Consider the following 17685-nt stretch of genomic DNA (forward strand, 5'->3'; position numbering starts at 1 on the left):
CATCAGTTAGCAGCAGTAGCGAAGGAATTGCTCGATCAGTTTCAGTTAACAGCCATCGATCGATCGCTCGGGTTCAGTAACGCGTAGCCTGCAGTGTAATCGCTCGGGTTCAGTTAGAGCCCAACGTCTCGCTCGGGTTCAGTTAGAGCCAACGCCTCGCACACACGCGCGTATGTGTACGAGAGAAACGCGCATCGCTCGGCCCTCGACCACCCACCGTAACCGGGAACTCCCTGAAATTTTCCTCGCCCTCGCTTCTACCATGGTTTTTTCTGTCATGGACGGCCCAAAGAATGTCATGCAGCTGCGTCTCCGGCCCGCCCAGGACAAAAACCCCATTTTCTATCATGATTTTTTTCATAGAAGTAGGATCCCACCACATCTATGATGATACCAGGTTTTGTCACAATTATTGTCATAGAAGTGTCATAAGTATGATAGAAAAAAATTCGTTCGGCCCAAAATGTCACGGATGTGTCTTTTTTTTGTAGTGGGGGCTACTGTCTATACTATGATATTCTTTTTAAAAAAAGTTGTGTTGCTTACCTCAATGCCTGTTAGAAGGCTCGTGCATGCTTCGGTCAATCTGTTCTTCACGGACTGGACCCTCTCAATAACCTACCCATAAGGGTACGGTGTTCTCCCACAATAGAAGCGACTCGCAGTGCTTCCAGCAAAGTATCCGGCGCCTCTAGCTGGACAGAGGTCGCTGGTGGAATAGGCATGCCCCCTTCCTTCGAGAAGGGCTGCTCGCCTCATTCCGGAGCCGTATGGGTCTCCGGAATAGTATTCGGTTGGGGGCCGAATTGGATATGGCCCCCATCATCGGTCTCCATGGGGGCTTGCTCCCCCATGTGTCTGGCAACCAAGGCTTCGCCCTCCGGTGCCTCCCTGACGACCTTTGGGTTCTCTCCCGAACCGGGGATCCTTCAGGACGACGCCTCAGCATCACCCGTGTCCTTGGGAGAGGATGCCGAGGGAATGGTCCCACTGTCCTTCGCGGTCGGGTCCAGCGAGTCCTCCGAAGATAAGGACCGCTCGAGATGGGATCAAGCCGGACTGCAAATACATGATTCAAACATAACAAAACAATAAAACAGAAAAGCCAGATATATAAATGTGTTCGGACACTTATGACTTGGCCAGGGGCTTCTCCCTGGGCTCCCACTCCCAGCTGTTGTCGGTGGTCGCTGTGGAGCTGTCCCGAAGGGAAGCTCTCCCCTTCTTGGACGCCTCGGCCTCCGGATGCATGGAGGCCGTCCTCCTTTTTCTCCCCCCTGCAGGGGGAATGGATCTCTTCTTCCTCCTCTTCCTCGTCGTCTTCGGTGACGTAGGAGCGATCCTCTATGTCTTCGGACACTACGTCTGAAGCGCCCTTGCGACGGAGAACATCACTGGTCCCCTGGGCCTCCTTCTTGGCCTTCTTCTCCGGCACTTGATAAGGCGCTGGAACCAGCATCTTCATTAGAAGTGGAATTTATCGGTCTTCGGGCTGCGGAGCCGGACACTTGATCCACTCCGCCTTCTCTGTCCAAGCCCGAAAAAATTAATAGGGAGGCTTAGACACTTTCCTCAAATGTGCAAGTAAAAGGGTACACCTTGAAAACATGAGAAAACTTACCGGACTAGCTGGGTGGGTTGAATCGTGCGCATGATCCTCGTTCATGGCCGGCGGCACCTTGTTGGCCTTGAAGAGCACCTTCCAGATATCTTCATGCATAGTGTCGAAGAGCTCTAGTAGGGTCTGGTGTCGGCCGGATTGAATTCCCATAGATTGCAAGTTCGCCATTGGCATGGAAGAATCCGGTGAACAAGCATCACCTAGATCATGTTGACGAGCTTGATTCTCTTGTTTATCATGTTCTTGACGCGTGTCTAGAGTGTCGTTAGCTCGTCCAATGAAGACCAGGCCAGGCCCTTCTCTTGCCAAGATGTGAGCCGCATCAGGACTCTGGACCGGAATGCAGGAGCCGCGACCCAGTTGATGTCGCGCGGCTCGGTGATGTAGAACCACCCCGACTGCCACCCTTTGACGGTTTCCATGAAGGAGCCTTCGATCCATGTGACATTGGGCATCTTGCCCACCATGGCGCCTCCGCACTCTGCTTGTTGACCGCTCACCACCTTCGGCTTCACATTGAAGGTTTTCAGCCATAGCCCGAAGTGAGGTGGGATGCGGAGGAAGGCCTCGCACACGACAAAGAATGCCAAGATGTTGAGGATGGAATTGGGGGCCAGATCATGGAAGTCCAGCCCGTAATAGTACATCAGTCTGCGAACAAATGGATGGAGGGGAAACCCCAACCCGCGAACGAAGTGAGAAATGAACACTACCCTTTCCTGGGGCTCTGTGGTGGGGATGATTTGTCCCTTGGTCGGAAGCCGATGGGTGACCTCCTTGGCCAGGTACCCGGACTCTTGGAGCTTCTTTATGTCCTTCTCCTTGACGGAGGAGGCCATCCACTTGCCTCCTGCTCCGAATCCGGACATGTTTGAATGCTCTTTTGGCGGAGAAGGCGAAGGCTTGGGTGTTGGAGCTCGAGAATGGATGAGCAGAGGAAGGAGAAGGCATGGGTGAAAGAGGGGAATCCTTATCCCTTTATAAAGGCAGTAAAATCGTGTGCCTCCCCATTCGCCCTAAAACTTGCTTATTCCCCAAGTGCCGTACAGATGGCACAGTTGGGTTACCCAAGCCCGTATTGATGAGAATCCCGTGATAAGGGGACACGATCTCTGCTTCAACAAGATGTGTCGGTGAAACCGCACCTCAAAATATGGAGCGGCAGGCTAAAAAACGGTTCAAATAATGGCCGGGCAGTGGCGTGATGTAACGCTACCAAAAGTTGTCAGCGGATTGGACTCGTGAAATATTATACTCTCTACGGTTGTGTGTGGTACTTGTTTTGCAGAGTCGGACATGTTTTCTATGTTCAGAAGGCTATGTTGGAGTATTCGAAGAAGGAACCTGCCTTGCAATGCCGAAGACAATCTGCATGTCGGACTCATTGTCATTGAAGCCTGGTTCAGGGGCTACTGAGGGAGTCCTGGACTAAGGGGTCCTCGGACTACCGGACATATACTTTGGCTGGACTGTTGGACTATGAAGATACAAGATAGAAGACTTCGTCCCGTGTTCGGATGGGACTGTCCTTTGCGTGGAAGGCAAGCTTGGCGATTCAGATATGTAGATTCCTTTCTCTGTAACCAACTTTGTACAACCCTAGTCCCCCCCCCCCCGGTGCCTATATAAACCGGAGGGTTTAGACTTCTAGGGTTTAGCCACAACAAGCATAACCTCATAGGCTAGACTTCTAGGGTTTAGCCATTACGATCTTGTGGTAGATCAACTCTTGTAATACTCATATTCATCAAGATCAATCAAGCAGGAAGTAGGGTATTACCTCCATAGAGAGGGCCCGACCTGGGTAAACATTGTGTCCCCCGCCTCCTGTTACCATTAGCCTTAGACGCACAGTTCGGGACCCCCTACCCGAGATCCGCTGGTTTTGACACTGATAGGGGGCATGCCTATCCCACCGGTGACCTCTGTCCATCTAGAGGCGTCGGATACTTTGTTGGAAGCGCTGCGAGGCGCTTCCATTGTCGAAGAACACCATATCCTTATGGGTACGGTGATTGAGAGGATCCAGTCCGCAAAAACCGGACTGGTCGAAGCCTGCACTAGCCTTCTAATAGGCTTTGAGGTAAGTGATGCGATTGTGTTAAAATGATTTCATAGGATAGACAGTAGCCCCTGAGACTCTGTTCAGTGTTCAGAAAGAAAATCCGAACAGAGGATCAAAATAAATTTTTGTAGGAGACTAATCTAAAATGTCTTGTGAATAAGCAAGCGTCGCTATTGGTTGCGACCTCTCATACTGCAGAAGTCTCCGGACTGAAGCGGGATATGGAGCAGGCCGAGGAAGAGCTCGGCCGCGTGAAGAAGTGGCTAGAGGACAGTCAAGGTATGCAGTAATCTTGTATATATTCATGAATGATGAATGTGTGCTGACTAAAATGCCATTTATATTTATTAGGGGCAGCGACCGCCGACCGAGGTAGAGGCCCTCAATAAGGCATCGGCCGAGGCCGAGGACAGAGCGGCCAAGGAACGAGTTGCGCGCGAAAAGCATGAGGCCCGGGTCAGTGAGGTCCAACAAGAGCTCCAGGACACCGTCAAGAAGTGTACGGATCAAGAGTCCAAGCTTGCCAAGGCCCGCCAGAGCGCACACGATGCCTGGGTTGAAGCCTAGGGCGCCCTCCAGGAAATCCAGGCGGCCAAGAAAATCACGGCGGGTAAAACTTTTATAATGCAGAGCAAATATGTGAAGGAAAGGTTCCTCTTACGGACCTGAATTTGGAGTTCTCCAGGGGCGCTTGCAGATCTGCCGTGCAGTGTATCAGACGCTGCGGAATTCTATCGAGCCGAAGAGGAGAGCTCTACAGAGAAGCTATTCTGGTCGCAATACCTTGCGCCAGAACATCCGGTGCCCTTTAGCGATCAGCTGAAGCAACTCGTCGAGCTGCATAGGGCGGCCGAACTAGCCATGAAGGATTTGATAATCCGGCTATGGCCTACCGAAGCCATTCCTAGTAGCTACTTCGGACTCGTGAAGTGGCTGGTCAGTGCCTGCCCTCGGCTTGACGCCATCAAGCGGCTGGTCTGCATTGAAGGTGCCCAGATGGCCTTCGCCCGCGCCAAGATGCACTAGGCAAAGATGGACGCCACGAAGCTAATGACCGAATGGCCGCCCGCGGGCAAGGACCACCGCACACCCGAACTGTATTTTGACAGTGTTCTGGAGGGATCCCGCCTTGTGGCGGAGCAATGTGATAAGGATATCATATTCCCATGAATACACTCATGTTATCTTGTACTATGAAACAGATCTATTATGTAATATAATGTCTGTTATTGATAATTTTACCTCATGTGCGGCTATTTTATTAAATCTGAGAGTTGGCCAGTCGTCGGCTTCTGCCCCCATGTAGGTAGTACGGGGGTGTTTGGGATAAACCTAAACACTATTTATCCAAGGTTTTGGTCCTTTAAGGAGGTGTTTAGCACAACGAACCAGGCAATCGGACTATGGGGCTTTACTACTATCACTTAGCCATAGGAGTTTGACAAGAAAAATTTAGGCGTAGCCCCTGGTGTTCGGAAGGCCGGACTTGGGGCGCTATACACACCTGATCAGATAAAAACCGATTCATCTCGTGAAGCAGAAAAAATCACTAAAGATTTGTAACCTCCTTAACAGTTGACCGGCTCTTGCCGCATCATGACAGTCAGTTTTCGGCTTTCTCTATTGAGGTGCTCATCTGGAAGAACCAGGACACAATCGCAGTAGTTCTTCCTTTACTACCCTGGCCGATATAGCGGAACGTAGGGTAGCAAGCACAGGACACGGCCAACCCAACTATTGACCCAAGACATCATTCAGAGCCGATGCATATAATGCCACAATTCGGGGTGCCGAACTACCGTAAAGGTGTTCGGACATTCTTGTCGTATTATGGAGCGTAATGAAGCCCCTGGCGAATTAAAGTGTACCAGATTGTACGTGTGCAATCGATAAGAATATCAAGAAAAGGGAAAATTAAGCAATAAGTTGTTGCCACAAGAATTGAGCCGCAAACTATTTTCCATTATAATCTGATTAATACATTAAAGCATATTTGTACAAGTAGTGCGATAAGCAATACGGCTATTTGACATGCCATGACCAAGGGCAAGCTGCATGCGGGTTTTAAAACGGGTATAATGATCGTTAGCAGATACCACCTGGGAGTTCCCTTGTACGTCAAAGCTTCTTGCCTTCTTGGTGTATACGTCCCTTGATAGGTCCGATGATTAGGTTATCAGGAAAAGGCCTGGGGGAAGAAAGAAACCTGAAAAGAAAAAGAAATAGTAAAAGTATGCGGGTCCAGGAGCGGTTGAGTCATATTGTGGACCATGGTCTAGTTGTGCCTTCGTCTACGCCCATGGTATTTTGAGTGTGTAGTTATGTACGCGCGGTGCAAATGCCGCTGTTTGGTTGGGACTAGGACGGAGGCCGAATTGCTAGTCAAGCTCTTGACGAATTGGACCGTCCTGTTGCAGAGTAGTTCGGACTCTTTTGACAGCGTCCGGGAGCTTGGCTGCTGGATTGCGGTTATGCCTGAGAAGGCCGCTCTGTACTTCTGCTGCGAGGACCACGGTGTGCTCGGTACAGAGGGAGCATTTGTGTTTCCATTGACTGTTATAACACCGCGCGGTCCGAGAATCTTGAGCTTGAGGTAAGCATAGTGCGGCATCACATTGGATCGAGCAAATGCGGTTTGTCCGAGCAGTGCGTGATAGCCACCGCGGAAGGGGACGTTATCGAAGATCAATTCTTCGCTTAAGAAATTATCTGGGGATCCGAAGACTGCTTCTAATGTGATTGAGCCCGTACAACAGGCCTCTACACCTGGTATGACGCCTTTAAAGGTGGTTTTTGTGGGCTTGATCCTTGAGGGATCGATACCCATTTTCCACACTGTATCCTGATAGAGCAGGTTTAGGCTGCTTCCATCATCCATGAGGACTCGCGTAAGGTGGAATCCATCAATGATTGGGTCAAGCACCAGTACGGCTGAACCGCCATGATGGATACTTATCAGATGGTCCCTGCAATCAAAAGTGATCGGATAGGACGACCATGGGTACTTTGGGGCGATTGACTCCATCGCGTAGACGTCCCTGAGTGCGCGCTTGCTCTCCCTCTTGGGGATATGGGTAGCGTATATCATGTTCACCATTTTAACTTGGGTGGGGGGAAACTTCTTCTGTCCCCTGTGTTCAGTGGTCGGGGCTCCTCGTCATCGTCATTGCTTTGTGACCCCTTCTCCTTGTTTTCGGCATTTAACTTGCCGGCCTGTTTGAAGACCCAACATTCTCTGTTGGTATGATTGGTTGGTTTATCGGGGGTGCCGTGGATTTGACATGGACGATCGAGTATGCAGTCCAAACTGGACAGGCCCGGATTGTTTCTCTTAAATGGCTTCTTCCGCTGACCGGACTTAGAGCCACTGAATCCGGCATTGACAGTCGTGTCTCCGGTGTTGTCACCATTATTTCGACGCTTGTGTCTGTTGCGTCGTGGCTTGCCGTTGCTGTTTCTAGCCTCAGAAGTGCCAGGTTCGCTTGCATGATTATTGCTACGAGCTAGCCAGCTATCCTCGCCCGCGCAAAAGTGGGTCATAAGTGTCGTGAGGGCTGCCATGGACTTCGCCTTTTCTTGGCGGAGGTGTCGAGCGAGCCATTCATCCCGGATGCTATGCTTAAAGGCCGCTAGGGCTTCGGCATCCGGACGGTTGACTATCTGGTTCTTTTTAGTTAAGAACCTAGTCCAGAATTTCCTGGCTGACTCTCTGGGTTGTTGAACTATATGACTTAAGTCGTCGGCATTTGGAGGACGGACATATGTGCCTTGAAAGTTGTCAAGAAAGGCGTCTTCCAAGTCCTTCCAACTGCCAATAGAGTTTTTGGGAAGACTATTCAACCAGTGTCGAGCTGGTCCCTTGAGTTTTAGCGGGAGGTATTTGATGGCGTGAAGATCATCGCCGCGGGCCATATGAATATGGAGAAGAAAATCCTCAATCCATACCGCGGGGTCAGTTGTCCCATAGTATGATTCGATGTTTACGGGTTTAAACCCTTCCGGGAATTCATGTTCCATTACTTCGTCAGTGAAGCAAAGGGGTGTGCGGCGCCTCTATATCGGGCCAAGTCGTGACGTAGCTCAGATGGGGTTCGTCTGTGGTTTTCTGCCCGGACATGGTTATATTTGTCATGTCCGGCCTTGTGGCCGTCATCGTGCATCGGGGCACGCCCCCGCGATCCATAGATCGATCTGGTCTGGCCTGCTCTGTTTTCCAAGTCATGCTGCAGGTCATGTGTATATCCCCGAGCTATTGTATTTCTATTTTTGTAGTGAGGAGGTGCGGGCTGGTGTTCAACTTGAGTGGCCGCTTTGTCCCGGCCGCGTGGTGGTCGGTCAGCTGCATTATCCGCTGGTGCGACAGGATCCAGTGCCTCGTCGTCAAATTGTGGCAATTGTTTGCGCTTCGGGTAACTTTTGGTTGGGCGCTCAAGGCCATATTTCTCGGCTGCCAGGAGATTAGTCCATCTATCATTTAGCAGATCTTGATCAACTTGAAGCTGCTGCTGCTTCTTCTTCAGGATCCTTGCAGTGGCTATTAGTCGGTGCTTAAAAAGCTCCTGCTCGAAAGGTTCCTCGGGCACGATGAACACTTCGTTGCCGAGGCTCACCTTGTCCTCGGAGAGCGGAAGGTAGTTGTTGTCCTCCGTGTATTCGTTCAAGGCCTGTTCAACAGGGCTAGCTCGCCCATCTTCCCGTTCGTCCTGTTCAGAGGTTGGTTCAACGGGGTCTTCATTGTCTTCAGCATCGTCCGGAGGATTGTTTTCTCCTATGACAGTATTGCTGTTTTTGCCACGGCGTGGCTTAGAGCGGCGCCGCTGACGCGGCGCTTTGGCTATATCTCAGGAGGTTTATCCTTGACTAGATTTTCATTGCCGCCGTTATTCTTTTTAGTTGTATCCACCATGTATATGTCATACGAGGAGGTGGTTGTCCAGCGCCCTATAGGCGGTGGTTCCTGCTCCTCTCTGGCATTGTCGTCCATACTGTCGATGTCTTCAGAGTCGTAATCGAGCACGTCGGTTAAGTCGTCGACAGTAGCTATAAAGTGGGTGGTGGGTGGGAAACGAAATTCTTCGTCGTCCGCTTCCCATTCAAGCCGGACATAGTTCGACCGAGAGTCCCCTGACAAGGAGAGGGATTTCAATGAGTTTAACACGTCACCTAGAGGTGAGTGCTGGAAGATTTCCGCGGAGCTAACTCCAAGATCGGCGCCCAATCAAGTTTAATGGGAGCGGATGTATGAGGTCCGTAATCTTTGGTCAGAGACGACTCTGAGGTTCCGGTGACACAAGCCCAACTTGATGTTGGATCTATGTGCGACTCAACTGCCGATGAATCTGTGGCTTCCATGGTGGGGTTTAGCTTCCCGTCCTCGGATGGCGCGGTCTGCCCCGGATCTAGGTCCAGAGCAGTTACGGGCGCTGCCTCCTGAGCATGATCCGATGACAGATTTAGGTCATGTTCATCGTGGTGGCAGGGAGAGGCTGTCATGGGCTCGAATCCAGTGAAGATCAAGTCTCAGCAGATATTGGCCACGTAATTCAAGCTTCCAAATCTGACTCGATGGCCAGGGGCGTAGCTATCGATCTGCTCTAGATGGCCAAGCGAGTTGGCCCACAGTGCGAAGCCGCCGAATACGAAGATCTGTCCTGGGAGGAAGATCTCCCCCTGGATTGCGTTTTTGTAGATGATTGATGCAGCCATCAAGCATTCTGGTGACGACATAGCGGAACTCTCAATGAAAGCACCAATGTCAGTTTCAAAACCGGCGGATGTCGGGTAGGGGTCCTGAACTGTGCGTCTAAGGCTAATGGTAACAGGAGGCGGGGGACACAATGTTTACCCAGGTTCGGGCCGTCTCTATGGAGGTAATACCCTACTTCCTGCTTGATTGATCTTGATGAATATGAGTATTACAAGAGTTGATCTACCACAAGATCGTAATGGCTAAACCCTAGCAGTCTAGCCTATGATTATGATTGTAGTTGTCTCTACAGACTAAACACTCCGGTTTATGTAGATACCGGAGGGGCTAGGGTTACACAAAGTCGGTTACAGAGAAAGGAATCTACACATCTGAATCACCAAGCTTGCCATCCACGCAAAGGAGAGTCCCATCCGGACACGGCAAGAAGTCTTCGGTCTTGTATCTTCATAGTCCAACTGTCCGACCCATGTTAATAGTCCAGTTGTCCGAGGACCCCTGAATCCAGGACTCCCTCATTCTTCTTATCCAAAGTTGACCTACCTCTTCCCCCAAGCTCCATTGATGCTCTAAGCTCCATTTTTGCCCGATCTCTCTCCCTAGCCCATCAAACTTGCTGATTCTCTAGGGATGGGTTGAGAAGGCCTCGATCTACACTTCCACCAAGAGAAATTTGATTCCCCCACTAATCCCTTGCAGATCTTGTTACTCTTGGGTGTTTGAGCACCCTAGACAGTTGAGGTCACCGCGGAGCCATAGTCCATTGTGGTGAAGCTTCATGGTGTCGTTGGGAGTCTCCAATTTAGGTGTGGAGATTGCCCCAACCTTGTTTGTAAAGGTTTGGTCGCCGCCTCCAAGGGCACCAATAGTGGCATCATGGCATCTCGCATTGTGTGAGGGCATGAGGAGAATACGGTGGCCCTGGTGGCTTCTTGGGGAGCATTGTGCCTCCACAACGCTCCAACAGAGACGTACTTCCCCTCAAAAGGAAGGAACTTCGGTAACACATCCTCGTCTCCATCGGTTCCGCTTTTGGTTATCTCTCACCTTTACTTGTGCAAGCTATTGTGTTCTTTCCCTTGCTTGCTTGTGTGCTTATTGTTGTTACATCATATAGGTTGATTACCTAGTTGCATATCTAGACAACCTACTTTGATGCAAAGTTTAATTTAGTAAGAAAAGCTAAAATTGTTAGTTGCCTATTCACCCTCGCCCCCCCCCCCTAGTCAACTGTTTTGATCCTTTCAATTGGTATCAGAGCCTCGTCTCTTAATTAAGGGCTTTACCATCCTAATAGTATGGTTGACACCATAGACGGTGAGGAGGAGTACCCCGGTGTGAATCCTTCTTCATCTATGGCTGATGGGGGATCCCCGGTCACACGTGAGGAATTCAGTGTGGCTTTGGACACATTGAAAACCTCCATGACGACTGAAGTGAAAGGCATGTTCAAAGAGTTCCTTGATGGTCTTAAATTATCCACTGCACCTTTGGAAGTGGCCTCTCCCACTAACAAGGTGGCGGATGCCAACTCCGATAAGGGGGAAGCTTCTAGTGATAAAGTTCCTTTATCTAGTGGTAGAAATGGTAGCGGCATCTTTGCCTATGTTGAACCTCCACTTACTTATGGAGGACTGGTTCCCTCCACTCATTTAAATCATGCTGGTCCTCCTCCTAAGATTGTGAAAAATGAGGATTTTGACTCTTGGGTCTATCGCTTTAAACGTCATTTAAATCATGTCAATTATAATCTTTGGAGAATCATTGAGTAAGGTTTCTATCCGCATAACCCAAGCAACTTCACCCCTAGAGAAGCCGCAAACCATCAATTCAACGAGCATGCTCTCTTCATCATTCAAGATGCAATTCCATCCAAAGATATTGCGCATCTCCGACCATTCACCGTGGCCAAGAAATCACGGCACCATGTTGTTTCCATTTACAAGGGAAGAGCAAGCATTCAACGCTCCAACTATGAAGTGGTGCAAGATGAAGTCGATGAGTTTGCAATGAATGAACATGAAGAACCTCGCGAGCTTTATCAAAGAATAACCACTCTCGCGGTCTCACTCCGAGATCATGGGAGCAAGGATACGGATGACAATTGGATCAAGCATAAGTTCCTCAAGGCCATGATGCCTTACCGCAAGGCCATGTCATCCGTTATCCGTCAAAGGCCGGACTTCCACACCTTGACCTCAAGCGAAGTGTTGGATGAGTTTGTGGCAATGAGGATCTTGGACAAGACCGCCGACAATGCGGTGTTGCATTCTCAAAGAGCAAAGAAGCCTAACCTTGCCTTGAAGGCCAAGGCTAGTGTGGAAGAGGAGGATGAAGAAGAAGATGAGGAGAGCAACCTCGAAGACACGAAATATGATTATCATGAGCACATGGCTCTCGCGTCAAGGCATTTGGAGCAAGAAGAACTAAAGGCCCAATTTCAACAAGAACAACTCGAGTGGCTTCAAGGGCAAGCAACGTGTGATAACATGTTACAATTGTGGCAATGTGAGCCATTTTGTTGCGGAGTGCCCTTACGAGAAGCGGGAAGACAATGGTGGCAAGCTCATCCGAAAAGACAAAGCCAAGTTGTCAGTGTCAAAACCGGTGGATCTCGGGTAGGGGGTCCCGAACTGTGCGTCTAGGCGGGTGGTAACAGGAGACAGGGGACACGATGTTTTTACCCAGGTTCGGGCCCTCTCGATGGAGGTAAAACCCTACTCCTGCTTGATTAATATTGATGATATGGGTAGTACAAGAGTAGATCTACCACGAGATCGGAGAGGCTAAACCCTAGAAGCTAGCCTATGGTATGATTGTTGTTCGTCCTACGAACTAAAACCCTCCAGTTTATATAGACACCGGAGAGGGCTAGGGTTACACAAAGTCGGTTACAATGGGAGGAGATCTACATATCAGTATCGCCAAGCTTGCCTTCCACGCCAAGGAAAGTCCCATCCGGACACGGGACGAAGTCTTCAATCTTGTATCTTCATAGTCCGGGAGTCTGGCCAAAGGTCATAGTCCGGTCATCCGGACACCCCCTAATCCAGGACTCCCTCAGTAGCCCCTGAACCAGGCTTCAATGACGACGAGTCCGGCGTGCAAATTGTCTTCGGCATTGCAAGGCGGGTTCTTCTCCAAATCCCATATACCTGTTGAATAGTGTCCAGCTTCTGGTGAATGTTGAGCTCCTTGGCTTCTGCGCCCAATAATGGCCATCTTCCACGTGTCAAACGAATGCGAAAAGCTAGGGTGTTTTTTTTTCATTTACCTCCCTAGTTGTGCAAATGAGCTACCTATAAAAGAGACGGGAATTTAGATCCGAATCACACCATCCTCCCTTCGCGAGCTTTCATCGGAGCGCATTCGACAGAGATCCATTCCATCATGGCCGGTTGACGCAGCTCCTCCTCTCGCCCTCCCAGTCCTCAGCCTGGAGATTGGGAGAGATGCTCCGTCCTGCACAGCGAGCTAGTGGCGCTCCAAGCCAAGGAGTTACTCCCCCCCGGGCCTACATGGTCCCGGTTCGAGCCGGGCTCGCCACCTATAATGGTGGAGAGCAAGCGGAGAGCGTCCCCAATCCCTCCAAAGGAGAGCGGGTATGCCTTGTCCCTTATTTGATAAGAGGGCTCGGATTTCCAATTCATCTGTTTCTCCGGGGGCTCCTGGAGTTCTACGGCCTCCAGTTGCACAGCCTTACGCCTACCTCCATATTGCATATTGCGGGCTTCGTAGCCCTTTGCGAGCTGTTTTTGGGTATCGAGGCTCATTTCGCGCTGTGGAAGAAGTTGTTCTGCCTCGTGCCCCGTTCTCAAGAGGGGTCGATATATCAAGTGGGCGGAGCCGAGCTATGGCGCATCGCCGGGACCGGATATCTATCCGGAACCCCAAAGACGGCGTCCGAAGACTGGCCTTCAGAATGGTTTTATATAGAAGACGTCCCCCTGCCGGACCCTGTTCGGATCGGCCTCCCCGAGTTCGACAATGCTCCTCTGAAGAAGCGCCTAAGCTGGCGTCCACGGAGCCCTCAGAAGGAAAGTGACAAGGACATCCTTTACCTGATGAACCGGATAAGGTTGTTAGCCAATTCCGGACTGACCATGATCGAGGTCATGGCCACATGCATTATGCGGGGGGTGCAGCCGCTTCAGTACAGAGGCCACCCCATGTGGGATTTCAACGGGGAGGATGACGCCACCCAATGCGGCCGCAAGGGGCCGGATTTGGCTGCCACTCTAATGAAGATCTTGTCCTCTTTGTACAAGGGAGAAGAGGAGGAATTCCTCCGCGTCAACCCACGGGGCGGATTTTCTATGTATAATCCTCCAAGATGCGTAAGCGAACACTTTCACTTGCCCATCCGTCTTCATATTCCCATAGTTAAGTACTTAGTCTAGCAATTTCAACGCAGGAGCTACGCCAGACTGTAAAGGAGATAAACAGCCCTCCTCCACAACCCGAGGACCCGGAACGGTCCCTCGGTCTGGACTCCCAAGAGGACCCGGACTTATGTGTGGAGCTGATTGATGGGGTGTTTCATCAATTGAGCAAGGACAACACATTAGTGGCCATTACGGCCGATTATCCCGGACTACTTCCCGCCTCACAAGTAACCAAGACCGAAGTCTCAGGACTCTTAAAATGATCCATCCTTGCTTATTTTTTATCACTGTATACCGATGGCGTCTTTGCAGGGGAAGTCCTTGAGGCGGAGGGCCGAGCCTGCGGTGGCTAGCCAACAAGGGGCATCAAGGTCCGGCAGGCTGAAAAGAAGTGTGGTCCGGATTGAGACGCCGGCGCAATGGTAAGTCGTGCCATTTTGTCCCTCGGGTTTTATTCCCTCGAGGCGTACCAATGCTCATGCTCTTTTCAGGAAAAAGAGCGCTCGCCGGACTATATCCGGAGAGGTTGCCAATCGCGCCTCCACCGACCAGGCTCCAAGGCCGAGTCCGGAAGCGGAGGCAAGCACGAGGCACGCACCGGATGTTCCTCCGATAGAGGATGCGGACGGGCTGTCTGCCACCAATTCAGAGGTGGAGAGTGTCATGAACCACAGGTGTCGCCGGACAGTTCTTCGTGACGCTTGTTTCTCCCAAGAGGCGTTAGATGCCTTCAACACGGGAGACGCGTACCTCCGTGCCGCTCAAAATGGTCTAGCCAGAGCCACAGAGCAGTATTAAAAGACATACAGGTGAGAAAATTTGATGGTTATATATATCAGTAGCCCCCGAGACTTGAAACAGTTAGAATAACTGATTTAAGGATTATTTGTTATGCAAGATCTTACAGAAAAGAATACCCAACTGTCCCAGGAGCTGGAAGAGTGCAAAGCCCAACTTGAGGCCGCACTAGCCGCGGCGGGGGAGGCCAAGGAGACCCCCTCTGGTAATATATGCTTCAAAAGATAAGTATGTTGCGAAGTGCGGCATGTGTAAAAATCTAACAATAACATTACAGATGGCGCCGGAGTGGATCCGGACAAACAACAACTCTTACGCCGGTTAAAGGCCGGTGAGAGCGTGCTTACGAGGGTGAGGCAAGAGAAGAATAAGCTCCAAGATGCCAACACCCAGCTGGGCGAGGAACTAAAGGACGTTCGTGCTCAGCTATCGGACTCCATGAAGGAGAATCGGCGGCTTCGACGCGGCATTTTTAGTAAGTGCTGGAACAAACTACGAAAAGAAGAGTTCGGCGAGGAAGTCGATTGACAGAGTTATGTCTGTAGGTATGCTGATAGGTCGACCTACGGAGGAAATGCCCAGTTCTACGGGTGACCTTCTTCCCGAGCTCTCACAACTACACGAACGAGTTCGGCAGGTGATGCAAGGCGTTGCCCAGGCCTTGTGGTCGTCCGTCTCCATGCCCGGAGGCCTTTGAGAGCTTGCAGCGAAGCTGAAGGGAGCGCGGCGGCGCTTCCGATTATGGAAGATATCGGCCTGCCGTCAAGGCGCCAGGGAGGCCTGGGCCATGGTGAAGATGCGGTACACGAAGGCTGACCCAAACCACATGGCCAAGGTCGGACCTGTAGGGCCCGATGGGAAGGAGATCCCTGTTAGTTTAGTGTACGGCCAGGTAGAGTTGGCCGCCAAGTATTCCCAACAGGACTGTAAACTAGACAGCCTGTTGGATGGTATTGAAGAGGAATATACCCAGTCAAGTTGACTATGTAATTTAAAATGACATGTAAAATGCCTTCTAGCCGGATTGTAGATCGTTTGTCATGGCGGACCTTTTCGCTTCAACCTCGGGACCCAATAGTTTGGAGTGTGACCGAATACCCTCTCGGTTATGTAAGAACCGGGGCATGCGTGGAGACCAGGCGTAGGGGTCATTAGTGCTTTATCAGACAAGTGCACAACTAGTTATGTTATATTACATGGTTATTAAGAAACATCTTCCAGGGAGAATAGTTCCGTTAGGGGTTCCTTTCCCTGGGAGGCATGCCCTAAAGTGCATGTCCGGAATGCGAAAAAAGCAGAAAAGCATTTGGGGGCGGATAAATAAACAAGGTAAAAATCTTCTTTTAGTTCACCACTGAATATTCCCTTAAGAACGCTAGCTTTCGGCTTCACCCAGTCTGAGGTACACATCCGGCTGACCCGGCAGTAACAATCACAGAGGTGCTCCCTTTACCACCTAGCCGAACAATCGAGAATGTAGGGGTAAGCATAGGAGCCAGGCAACCCAGCTTGGCCAAAACTTAAGTCATATCGATGCATATAATGGTGAATAAAAGGTACATGCGGAAGTGTGACACATGTGTTGGGCATAAGGCCCGTATAAACAAGCTTCTGTTAAAGAAGCCCCCAGGTATAATGAGCGCGGATGGCGCGTCAATTGTTTGCGAACAAGGCGCAAACGTGCCCTCAAAGGCTATAAGAGAAAAGGAGGGAGAAGGAGAGAAATATAAGATAGCTAATATGTAAAAAATGAATAGAGGAAGGAGACGAACACAGAGTCCGGCACTAGGCGTAGAAACTTCCTAGACGGGCTGCGTTCCATGGGTTCGGCTCGAGTCGGTTATCCGACGCATTTCGCAGACGGTACGCTCCGCCAGTCAGGACCTGGTCGATTATGAAGGGACCTTTCCATTTGGGCTTAAGTTTGTCCTTTTTCTTGTCCAGCAGGCGTAGAACTAATTCGCCAACATTGTAAGTTTTGGCCCGTACTTCTCTGCTTTGATATCTTCGAGCCTGCTGTTGATAGAATGTGGAACGGGCTTTTGCCACGTCGCGCTACTCCTCCAAGGCGTCCAAACTGTCCTGCCAATCGAGTTTGGCTTCTCTTTCTTTGTACATGCGCACGCGAGGTGAGTCATGAATTATCTCGCAGGGCAGAACTGCCTCTACATCGTATACCATAAAGAATTGTGTGAATCCGGTAGTGCGATTCGGCATGGTCCGCAGCCCCCAGAGTACGAAGTCCAGCTCCTCTACCCAGTGCCTGTTAGATTCCTTGAGGGACTACACTAGTCTGGGTTTGATGCCGCTCATGATTAGACCATTTGCTCGCTCGACTTGACCGTTAGTTTGTGGGTGATAGACTGAAGCGTAGTCGAGCTTGATGCCCATGTTTTTGCACCAGAGTTTTACCTCGTCGGCCGTAAAGTTCGTGCCGTTACCAGTGATGATGCTATGGGGGACGCCGTAACGATGTACGACCCCTGATATGAAGTCTATCACCAGTCCGGATTCGACCGTATTAACAGGCTTGGCCCCTATCCATTTGGTGAATTTGTCAACCATGACCAATAAGTATTTTTGCTTGTGGGTTCCCCCTTTAAGTGGTCCAACCATGTCAAGCCCCCAGACCGCGAAGGGCTAGGTTATGGGTATAGTTTGGAGGGCGGTGGGTGGCATATGGCTTTGGTTAGCAAATAATTGGCAACCGACGCATCGTTGGACTAAGTCCTGAGCATCTGCCCGGGCCGTCGGCCAATAAAATCCAGTACGGAAGGCCTTGCTTACAAGGGCCCGGGCTGCGGCGTGGTGCCTGCCGAGTCCGGCGTGAATTTCAGCCAGAAGGTTCCGCCCTTCCTCTTCAGAGATACACCTTTGAAGGACTCCGGTGGTGCTTTTCTTATAAAGCTCTCCTTCGTGGACTTTATAGGCTTTAGATCGTCGCACTATGCAGCGTGCCTCATTTTGGTCCTCGGGGAGTTCCTGCCGAGTTAAGTAGGCTAGGAATGGTTCTGTCCACGGGGCAATGACTGCCATTATTACGTGGGCTGAGGATGTTACTTCGTTGGCAGAGCCTTCCGTTGTGTCAAAATGTTCGGTGTTAGGCGGT

Source organism: Triticum dicoccoides, chromosome 6B (genome assembly GCF_002162155.2).
Source record: "Triticum dicoccoides isolate Atlit2015 ecotype Zavitan chromosome 6B, WEW_v2.0, whole genome shotgun sequence".
NCBI lineage: Eukaryota > Viridiplantae > Streptophyta > Magnoliopsida > Poales > Poaceae > Triticum > Triticum dicoccoides.